The sequence below is a fragment of the Ranitomeya imitator genome, chromosome 4 (genome assembly GCF_032444005.1).
Source record: "Ranitomeya imitator isolate aRanImi1 chromosome 4, aRanImi1.pri, whole genome shotgun sequence".
NCBI lineage: Eukaryota > Metazoa > Chordata > Amphibia > Anura > Dendrobatidae > Ranitomeya > Ranitomeya imitator.
This window is the reverse complement of record NC_091285.1, coordinates 145,992,896-146,004,974: the sequence shown is the minus strand read 5'-3', so window position 1 is coordinate 146,004,974 and position 12,079 is coordinate 145,992,896.

Here is a 12,079-nt window from a genome sequence, read left to right as displayed (position 1 = left end):
GTGGCCAGACGAGTCCTTTTTTCGGTTAATATTGAACCTGCAGCACTGAATACTCGTTCTGATAGGACACTAGCTGCAAGCTCCTGCAATGCATATTCTGCCAATTCTGGCCAGGTGTCTAATTTGGATGCCCAGTAATCAAATGGGAATGACGGTTGAGGTAGAACATTGATAAGTGATGAAAAATAGTTAGTAACCATACTGGACAAATGTTGTCTCCTGTCACTTTGAATTGATGCAGCAGTACCTGTCCTGTCTGCGGTCATGGCAAAATCACTCCACAACCTAGTCAGAAAACCCCTCTGTCCAACGCCACTTCGGATTTCTGCACCTCTAACACTTCTGTTCTGCTGCCCCCTGCTGCTCGTGTGAGAACGATCAAGGGCGCTGTGTGCTGGGAATGCCTGAAGCAAACGGTCAATAAGAGTTGATTGTTTGGTTGCTAATATTAGTTCCAAGTTCTCATGTGGCATAATATTTTGCAATTTGCCTTTATAGCGAGGATCAAGGAGGCAGGCCAACCAGTAATCGTCATCATTCATCATTTTAGTAATGCGTGTGTCCCTTGTGAGGATACGTAAGGCATAATCCGCCATGTGGGCCAAACTTCCAGTTGTCAAATCAGCGGTTGTGTTTGGTTGAGGGGCAGTTTCAGGCAAATCTACGTCACTTGTGTCCCTCAAAAAACCAGAACCCGGCCTTGCCACGCCACCAATTTCCAGAGGCCGCAGAAAAGCTTCCTCATTAAAAATAAACTCATCCCCATCATCCTCCTCCTCTTCGCCCGCTACCTCGTCCTGTACACTGCCCTGACCAGACAATGGCTGACTGTCATCAAGGCTTTCCCCTTCCTCTGCTGCAGATGCCTGATTTTTTATGTGCGTCAAACTTTGCATCAGCAGACGCATTAGGGGGATGCTCATGCTTATTATGGCGTTGTCTGCACTAACCAGCCGTGTGCATTCCTCAAAACACTGAAGGACTTGACACATGTCTTGTATCTTCGACCAATGCACACCAGAAATTCCATGTCTGCCATCCTACTGCCTGCCCGTGTATGCGTATCCTCCCACAAAAACATTACAGCCCGCCTCTGTTCGCACAGTCTCTGAAGCATGTGCAGTGTTGAGTTCCACCTTGTTGCAGCGTCTATGATTAGGCGATGCTGGGGAAGGTTCAAAGACCGCTGATAGGTCTGCATACGGCTGGAGTGTACGGGCGAACGGCGGATATGTGAGCAAAGTCCGTGCACTTTGAGGAGCAGGTCAGATAACCCCGGATAAGTTATCAGGAAGCACTGCACCACCAGGTTTAAGGTGTGAGCCAGGCAAGGAATGTGTTTCAGTTGGGAAAGGGAGATGGCAGCCATGAAATTCCTTCCGTTATCTCTCACTACCTTGCCTGCCTCAAGATCTACTGTGCCCAGCCACGACTGCGTTTCTCTCTGCAAGAACTCTGACAGATCTTCCGCGGTGTGTCTGTTGTTGCCCAAACATTTCATAGCCAATACAGCCTGCTGACGCTTGCCAGTAGCTGCCCCATAATGGGACAACTGGTGTGCAACAGTGGCAGCTGCGGATGGAGTGATTGGGCGACTGCGATCTGTGGACGAGCTCTCGCTTCTGCAGGAGGACGAGGAGGAGGAGGAGGGGGTGCGAACGCCTACAGCCAACTGTTTCCTAGACCGTGGGCTAGGCAGAACTGTCCCGAAATTGCTGTCCCCTGTAAGACCCTGCATCCACCACATTCACCCAGTGTGCCGTGATGGACACGTAACGTCCCTGGCCATGCCTACTGGTCCATGCATCTGTTGTCAGGTGCACCTTTGTTCTCACAGATTGCCTGAGTGCATGGACGATGCGCTCTTTAACATGCTGGTGGAGGGCTGGGATGGCTTTTCTCGAAAAGAAGTGTCGACTGGGTAGCTCGTAGCGTGGTACAGCGTAGTCCATCAGGGCTTTGAAAGCTTCACTTTCAACTAACTGGTAGGGCATCATCTCTAACGAGATTAGTCTAGCTATTTGGGCGTTCAAACCCTGTGTACGCGGATGCGAGGATAAGTACTTCCTTTTTCTAACCAGAGTTTCATGTAGGGTGAGCTGGACTGGAGAGCTGGAGATCGTGGAACTAGCGGGTGTGCCGGTGGACATGGCAGACTGAGAGACGGTTGGAGACGGTATTGTTTCCACCTGTGCCCTAGATGCAGTGTTTCCTACTACGAAACTGGTGATTCCCTGACCCTGACTGCTTTGGCCTGGCAAAGAAACCTGCACAGATACTGCAGGTGGTGCGGAAAATGGTGGCCTTACAGTGACGGCAGGGATGTTGCATTGGTGAGTAGCTTCATTGGCCGAGGGTGCTACAACCTTAAGGGACGTTTGGTAGTTAGTCCAGGCTTGCAAATGCATGGTGGTTAAATGTCTATGCATGCAACTTGTATTGAGACTTTTCAGATTCTGACCTCTGCTTAAGCTAGTTGAACATTTTTGACATATGACTTTGCGCTGATCAATTGGATGTTGTTTAAAAAAATGCCAGACTGCACTCTTCCTAGCATCGGATCCCTTTTCAGGAATTGCAGACTGAGCTTTAACCGGATGGACACGCTGTCCTCCAACAGGTTTTGGCTTTGCCACGCGTTTTGGGCCAGATACGGGCTCGGCAGATGGAACCTGTTGCGATGTTGATGCCTGCTGCGGCCCCTCCTCCTCCGCTTCAGAACTACTGCCGCCTGCACCCTGTTCCCCCAATGGCTGCCAATCGGGGTCAACAACTGGGTCATCTATAACCTCATCTTCTAGCTCGTGCGCAACTTCGTCTGTGTCATCGTGTAAGTCGGAGGTAGAGCGTTTGTGACGGGGCAACATAGTCTCATCAGGGTCTGATTCTGGATCAGTACCCTGCGAGGGCAATGTTGTGGTCTGAGTCAAAGGACCAGCATAGTAGTCTGGCTGTGGCTGTGCATCAGTGCACTCCATGTCAGAATCTACTTGTAATGGGCATGGCCTGTTAACTGCTTCACTTTCTAAGCCAGGGACGGTATGTGTAAAGAGCTCCATGGAGTAACCCGTTGTGTCGCCTGCTGCATCCTTCTCTGTTGTTGTTTTTGCTGAAGAGGACAAGGAAGCGACTTGTCCCTGACCGTGAACATCCACAAACGACGCGCTGCTTTTACATTTACCAGTTTCAAAAGAGGAGGCAAAAGAGCTAGAGGCTGAGTCAGCAAGGTAAGCCAAAACTTGCTCTTGCTGCTCCGGCTTTAAAAGCGGTTTTCCTACTCCCAGAAAAGGGAGCTTTCGAGGCCTTCTGTAGCCAGACGACGAACCTGGCTCCACAGCTCCAGGCTTAGGTGCAATATTTTTTTTCCCACGACCACCTGATGCTCCACTACCACTACCATCATTACCAGCTGACAATGAACGCCCACGGCCACGACCTCTTCCACCAGACTTCCTCATTGTTTTAAAAACGTAACCAAAGTAACGGTATTTGTTGCTGTCAAACAACTTACACGGTGAGCTATAACTTCAGTATGATTTAGATATCCCTTTACAGGTGGGTGAGACCGCAAGGAAAATCAGGCACAATGTTACACACTCTGTTTTCGGTGGCACCAAATGAGAGAGATGCCACACACGCAGGACTGTCACTCAAGCAGAAATGTCAATATTGTTCTCCCACTTTTTTTTTGATTTGTTCAGGGAGAATTTAGAAACCAAATAAAAAAAAAATAGGCTTTCTATGGCCCACTATTTGAGAGAGAGAGATGGCACACCCAGGAGTCAAGACTGTCACACAAGCAGAAAGGGCAATATTAATCTCCCACTGATTTTTTTTTTTTCAGGGAGACTTTAGAAACAAAATAAAATAAAATGATTTTTTTCAGGAAGAATTTAGAAACCAAATAAAATAAAATGATTTTTTTCAGGGAGAATTTAGAAACCAAATTAAAAAAAAAAATAGCCTTTCTATGGCCCAGTGCCCACTATTTGAGAGAGAGAGATGGCACACCCAGGAGTCAAGACTGGCACACAAGCAGAAAGTGCAATATTAATCTCCCACTGATTTCTTTTTGATTTTTTCAGGGAGAATTTAGAAACACAATAAAAAAATAGGCTTTCTATGGCCCAGTGCCCACTATTTGAGAGAGAGAGATGGCACACCCAGGAGTCAAGACTGGCACACAAGCAGAAAGGGCAATATTAATCTCTCACTGATTTTTTTTTTTTGTTTTTCAGGAAGACTTTAGAAACAAAATAAAATAAAATGATTTTTTCAGGAAGAATTTAGAAACCAAATAAAATAAAATGATTTTTTCAGGGAGAATTTAGAAACCAAATAAAAAAAAAATAGTCTTTCTATGGCCCAGTGCCCACTATTTGAGAGAGAGAGATGGCACACCCAGGAGTCAAGACTGGCACACAAGCAGAAAGGGCAATATTAATCGCCCACTGATTTCTTTTTGATTTTTTCAGGGAGAATTTAGAAACACAATAAAAAAAAATAGGCTTTCTATGGCCCACTATTTGAGAGAGAGAGATGGCACACCCAAGAGTCAGGAGTGGCACACAAGCAGAAAGGGCAATATTAATCTCCCACTGATTTCTTTTTGATTTTTTCAGGGAGAATTTAGAAACACAATAAAAAAAAAAAAAAATAGGCTTTCTATGGCCCAGTGCCCACTATTTGAAAGAGAGAGATGGCACACCCAGGAGTCAGGAGTGGCACACAAGCAGAAAGGGCAATATTAATCTCCCACTGATTTCTTTTTGATTTTTTCAAGGAAAATTTAGAAACACAATAAAAAAAAATAGGCTTTCTATGGCCCAGTGCCCACTATTTGAAAGAGAGAGATGGCACACCCAGGAGTCAGGAGTGGCACACAAGCAGAAAGGGCAATATTAATCTCCCACTGATATCTTTTTCATTTTTTCAGGGAGAATTTAGAAACACAATAAAAAAAAATAGGCTTTCTATGGCCCACTATTTGAGAGAGAGAGATGGCACACCCAGGAGTCAGGAGTGGCACACAAGCAGAAAGGGCAATATTAATCTCCCACTGATTTTTTTTAATTTTTTCTGGGAGTATTTAGAAACCCAATAAAAAAAAAATTAATAGGCTTTCTATGGCCCACTATTTGAGAGAGAGAGACACTCAGGACTGGCACAGAAGCCCAAAGGCCAATATTAATCTCCCACTGGTTTTTTTTTTATCAGGGAGAATTTATAAACCCCACAAAAAAAACAGAAAAATTAAAAGGCTTTCTATGGCCCACTATGTGAGAGAGATGGCACACACAGGGATGGCACTCTAGCAGAAATGCCAATCTTAATCTCCCACAAAAAAAAAAAAAAAAAACAGGGACTGTCCTACAATTACTATCTCCCTGCAGTAATCTCAGCCAGGTATGGCAGGCAGCAATAAGGAGTGGACTTATGCACAAATGAAATAAAAAGTGTGGACAAACAAACAAGATAGCTGTGCAGAAAGGAAGGAACAACAGGATTTGTGCTTTGAAAAAAGCAGTTGGTTTGCACAGCGGCGTACACACAGCAATGCAGCTATCAGGGAGCCTTCTAGGGCAGCCCAATGAGCTACAGCGCTGAGAAAAAAAAATGTAGCTTCCACTGTCCCTGCACACCGAAGGTGGTGTTGGACAGTGGAAATCGCTACAGCACAAGCGGTTTGGTGGTTAATGGACCCTGCCTAACGCTATCCCTGCTTCTGACGAAGCGGCAGCTACCTCTGACTAGGCTCAGATCAGCAGCAGTAAGATGGCGGTCGGCGGGAACGCCCCTTTATAGCCCCTGTGACGCCGCAGACAGCAAGCCAATCACTGCAATGCCCTTCTCTAAGATGGTGGGGACCAGGACCTATGTCATCACGCTGCCCACACTCTGCGTCCACCTTTATTGGCTGAGAAATGGCGCTTTTCGCGTCATTGAAACGCGACTTTGGCGCGAAAGTCGCGTACCGCATGGCCGACCCCACACAAGGGTCGGATCGGGTTTCATGAAACCCGACTTTGCCAAAAGTCGGCGACTTTTAAAAATGAACGATCCGTTTCGCTCAACCCTAGTGATGAGCGAATAGTGAAATATTCGGATTTGGGAAAATCGGCACAAATAATTTCTGATATCTGTATATTCATACAGAATAATGAATCCAATTCAAGTAAATGGGAAAGCTGACTATTTTTCTGCTCTACCCAACAAACAGGTCTTTGGGCATGGGAAAAAAGCAGAAAAGGATGGGAAAGAGCTAAAACTACAGTAAATGGGAACAGAATGAAGAAGATGCCTGCGTGCCTTTCAGATTCTCCTATAGTATCTGGGAATAATGTTGTCAGACTATTGTCCCGGTTTTGTGGATTTTTAAAAAGACCTTCCAAACCAAACCTAAATTTGTTTAAAGGGACAAATGCTAAGAAACATTTTTTCCTTTACATAACATGTATATAACGTAAACTAAAAATAAAAAATAAAGATGAAAAAATTACACCTCCCTTTTGCATATTTTCACACGAAGCGTTTTGGCATTAGATTTTTCTTTAATATTTGTAAGGGCTCTCACTCCTACATTTGGGAGGTTCCTCCCTCATTCCAAATTGTTAGTAAAATAGTGGAATACATATTGTCCAGCACTTTAGAATTCAAACTAAAACATGCCTATTTGAATTTTTGGCTTCGCCCGCCACCACCACCACCTCATCCACCGTCATGTCATTAAGCGACCCTTGCTTGACATTTGCAGAGTGCCAGCAAGTGGCCCTTTATCATACATTTGGGAGAGCTCTCACTCCTGTATTTGGGAGATCCCTCCCTTGCTCCAAATTGTATAGTGGAATACATGTCCCCCATCAATTTAAAATGCAAGCTAAAACATGCCCATTTAAATTTTGGGCTTTGAAGTCAACACCACCACAACGTCCACCGCCATGTCATTATGCGGTCCTCGCCTCACATTTTCAGAAGGCCAGCATGTTCCTGTGAAACCTGACTTTTGTGAGCTCCACAGTTCATTTTGGGCACTGGATCCCACTGAAACCACTGTCATAGCGGATGAAGCCGCTGCAAGGTGAATATAACACAGGAGTTGAGGGAGCTGTATGCTCAATGGCAGTAAATTGGATTCTACCGGACACCAAAAGCATTAGAATTACATTCTAAATACAGTGTAAGCAAGCGAGGGCCTGTATTGTGCACAGTCTGTCAGGCCTGAAACCCATGTCAAGAACATATACCAGCCTTATTTTACTTGGAAGCAACTTCCTCAAGGGAAAGAGACAGAAGTGCCATTGACCAATCTGCACAATCCTACGCACTTCTTATGGAAAGTACATAACCAAGCAGAATGTATCTTTTGCATGGTTTTGAGCAACAATGGAGCAATTACATGATATGTTCTAGAGAGTGATAAGGTCTGTGGAGTGTATTATTCAGGTGACAGGCAGTGTAACAGAGCTCAGGTAAAGGCCTTAGCATGGCAATTATCATGTGCCAATATGTGTAAGGCTGCGGCTTTAATAGGTCTGTGCAGTGTATTAACCCAGTCTCTTAGAAGTGCTTAAAATGTCAAGAAACTGGGCAATACCATACCACCAATTTTTTTTTTTTAGGATCCAAAATTAGAAAATTTAAGGGGAGCGACAGTTTAATGAAGAGACACAAGTTTCATTTAGTAGCCTGGAAAAGCCAACATTGGTCTTTGTCCACCACCGGATAATATAAAGTGGTAACAAAAAAGTTTTCCCTATTTAACTAACAATTTGTGAACAGACATACAATATATGCTGACAAGGAACAACTGAACGCTGCTCTGTGACAATGAACTGGACGTGGTTGCTGACTGTTGTATCTGTGCAACTGTAGGTTGTGGGCAGGAGGCGTCAGTGCCTGCTTCCTGGACAGCAGATTGTAAAGTCCGTAACACAGGGGAAGGGCCAGTTGTTTTACCCTCAGACACAGATTTTGTACCCAGGTATTCTGCCCACTTACTGGTGTACTGCATATATGAGCAGCATAGGGTGTATGCTGACACAGGTAGTATGTCAAATTTCCCTTAATAAAGGGATGTGTGGGTAAGATTTTCAAACTAGCAGCATATATATACATATATATATATATATATATATATATATATATATATATATATATATATATATATATATAAATATATTTATATAGAGCATGTTTCACTACTCGTTTTATTATTCTGTGTAGGGCTGAAACCTGAAGTAGTGTGTGGATCATATTAATGCATTGATGTTCCAAAATGTCTAAGTGCAGACCCAAAAATCAACATCAGGCTATCAGATACACGCCTAAAGTGACCATGCTGGGGCCATCACAATACATTTTGCAGTTATTATCATTGCTATAGGTAGGGAGCACAATTTTCACCATTGTACAATGTGCAAAGTTTTCAAAAAATTACTCAAGGGGTGTGTATCAGACCAGCTGAAAGATGCCATGATGGGGACATCACATTATATTTTGCAGTTTTTACAGGAGGTGGAGATAGGGAGTACAGGTTTCACCATTGCACAATATGCTAAGAATAAAAAAAATACACAAGGGGTCTTTATCAGAAAAGCTGAAAGACACCTCCTATGATAAGGACCTCACAAATCATTTTGCAGTTATTACAATAGGTAGAGATAGGAAGTACAAGTTTGACAATTGCACAATGTGCAAAGAATTCAAAAAATTACCCAAGGGGTCTTTATCAGACAAGCTGAAAGACTCCCGCTATGATAGGGACTTCATAAATCATTTTGCAGTTATTAGAAAAGCTAGAGACAGGGAGTACAAGTTCACCATTGCACAATGTGCAAAGTTTTCAAAAAGTAAAAAGCATTACCCATGTTGGGTATGCATAGATGACAACCCAGCTTAGCCAGCCACTAGACTCTAAAACTTAACATTTAATATGTATACCTCTAAAATTATGTGTGCTTTAAAAACAATTTGGTGCTCATGTTTAACCATGCACTAGACAAGAAAAATGGCATGATCTCACCCAATTGCTGTCTCTCTTCTTGTTATAGATTCTTGTGCTTGTTGAGAGCACGGCGTGGGACGGAGACCAATAGACCTTTTCCGATGGGGGGGAGCAAAAATAGGTAGGGGGTTAGGGATTGAAGCTATTTTCCCTGTCGTGCCCCGTGTATAAGACTCCCGCCCTGACAAGGGCAGTCCCCAAGTTTGAGCCTACTTAGTGAAGCCCTTTAGTTAGTATAACCACCCTGGATAATGTGTCCTCTTTCTTTTCCCAACGCGTTTCCCTCCCCGTTATGGGGGTTCATCAGGGGAATAAAATGTCCAGGTTAAATGTCCAGGTTAATGGAGGTATTCTGCAGTGGCAGACATAACCTCATTCAGCGGCGTCCTCCATGTGAGGATAAGGCAGTCTAATCCTCCATGTGAGGATAAGGGGGATAAGAACCTCACATATGTCAACGATCCACACCCACTCAGAAGCTGTTATGTGTGGGGGGGCTAATTGTTACTCTGATGGGCTTTGACAAGCTGCAATTCAGACACTGCCCTCTGCTGCTTACTAAGACTTGTCAACATATGAAAAGACAAATTCCAGCGTGTGGGCAGGTCACAAATCAGTTGGTGACAAGGCAAATTAAAGTGCTGCTTCAGCGAAGCTTGACCAGTGAAAGTCTTAAATTACTTTCAGATATGTGCGCTGATGCGGCATACCTTGGAAAGTAGGTCCGGCAATCACTGTACAACCAAGTTCAGCATGTGGGCCATGCATGGAACATGTACCAGTTTGCCAAGCTTTAAAGCCGCCACCAAGTTACACCCATTATTGCACACAAATAGACCTGGTTGGAAGTTCAGCGGGGAGAGCCACTGATCAGTCTGTTCTTTTATCTCTTCCAACAGCTTGACTGCTTAGTGAGCTTTATCACATAAACAAGTGAGTTTCAGCAGAGAGTGCTGCTGCTTCACTAAGGCAGTGCTGAAGACTTCCCAGCTGAGGAGTCATGGGGAGGCTAGTTTTGCTGAGGATGAGGAGGAGGCGAGACAGGAACTGGAATACGATGAGACTGAAACCCTGATGGAAGTTGGGCCAGCTATTCTTGGTGTGGGTAAGATGAGTGAAGCCACAGTGTCTGACTCTGTCCCACATTCCACCAGGTTAACACAGTGTGCCATCAGGGAAATATAGCAACCCTGTCCACAAGAACTTGTCCACATGTCTGTGGTTAGGTGGACCTTCCCTGTGACTGCGTTGGCCAGAGCACGGCTGATATTGTGTAACATGTGCTTATGTAACGTGGGGACAGAACACCGGGAAAAATAGTAGCGTTTGTGAAATGAATGCCATGGGGCTGCCATCAACAAGAGGTCGCAGAAAGACTCAGTTCAAACAAGTCGAAATGGCAACATTTCCAGGGCTAGCAGTCTGGCAATGTGGGTGTTTAGTGTCTGAACCTGTGGGTGGGTGGACATTTCTGCTTTCTGTTAAATGTCTGGGGCAGGGACACCTGAATGTTGTTGATTATTGTGCATGTGCAACTGCAGGTTGTGGGCACGAGGCATTAGCACTTTCTTCATGGACAGCAGATTGGGAAATCCGTAACACAGGGGAAAAGGGCAATTCTGCCCACCTACTGGGGTGCTTGGCTGCCATGTGTTTTTGCATGCTGGTGGTGCTCAGGTTGGCAGTCTTCTTGCCTCTTCATAGCTTGGCTTGGCAGATGCTGCAAATTACAGTTGTTTTGTTTGAAGGAATTTCAGAAAAAACTGCCATTCAGGGGAAAAATGCACCCTGGGTCTGTTATCTAGCCGAGTGGTTGGCTCTGTTGAACAGTTGATTGAGTTCTCCCTCTCATCAATCCACTACCTCTTCTTGCCTGTTTTCAAGCTATGGATCCATTCATCTCTACAATGCTGTGCTCACTAGGCGTGCCACCATTCCAGGTTGGCTCAGTGGCCTCATCATTCACCACATTGTCTTCCAATTCATCATTCTGATTCTCCTTCTGAGTTGCAATTTTAGGCTGACCGTATGGCAACTATGCGTCATGATTATCCTCCACCTCTTCAGACAATAATTGACCTTCCCCAATGTCCCTCTTTCCTGGCTGTGGGTGCTCAAATGTTTGGGCATCACTGCACTCCACCTCTTCATGACCCTTTTTAATGGTGCACTTTGAGAGGCGAGACAAATTACAAGGGAATATAAACAGTTCCTCAAAGTGGCCAGCTTTGAGGTCATATGTCTCCAGGGACTCTTAATGGTGTGAGGAAGGAGAACCAGGTTGAGGATTTAGAGGCCCAGCCTCTGCCTACTGAGACTGACCCTTGTGGTACTGCTTGTCAACACACTGGAGCCTTTGAAAGCATGACAAGATCCAGAATGGAATTAAAGGAACATATTTAGAAAGCACTCTCCATGCAACACTAATGAGCAATAAAGAACCTATGGGAGCTTGAATGCCTAATCAATTATACATCTTTATCTATAAATGAAAAACATCATGACTGCCCAGTTGATACAAAAGTACAAAAAGACCTTTATTTCTTATAATTACATCAGAGTAAAAAAAAGTTCAAAAATTATTTTTACAATATGAATAAATTGCATCACACAAAATAATAGTGATAGTTAAAAACCATAGAAGGACAATGGAACCATGGGACGACCACACAGGCAAAGAAACAGTAATTAGAACAGGAATAAGTACCGTTACAGTGGCAAAAAAAAAAACTATTAAATATCCTGAACTAAAGACCTATGGGAAAGAGGGGGAGCAGAAACCGGGACATATTAATAGGTCTGAGCCACACCATGTGAAAACGTATTTGTAGGTGTATTACATACAGTCCCTCTATCTATATATGTGGCAAAGACTCATACACCGCATAACTCAGACAGTAATAAGTAACAAAATCCCTTAATGCTACCATGGATATACATCACCAAGCCTCCTACTCATGGTTCGGTAGTATAAATGCCCGTGCGTCGCACCGAGGCCCCAATGCACGTTTCGCTGTTGCTTCCTCGGGGGCTGTCATGGATATTCCCAATTCACGAAATTCTAATCTTTGCTTC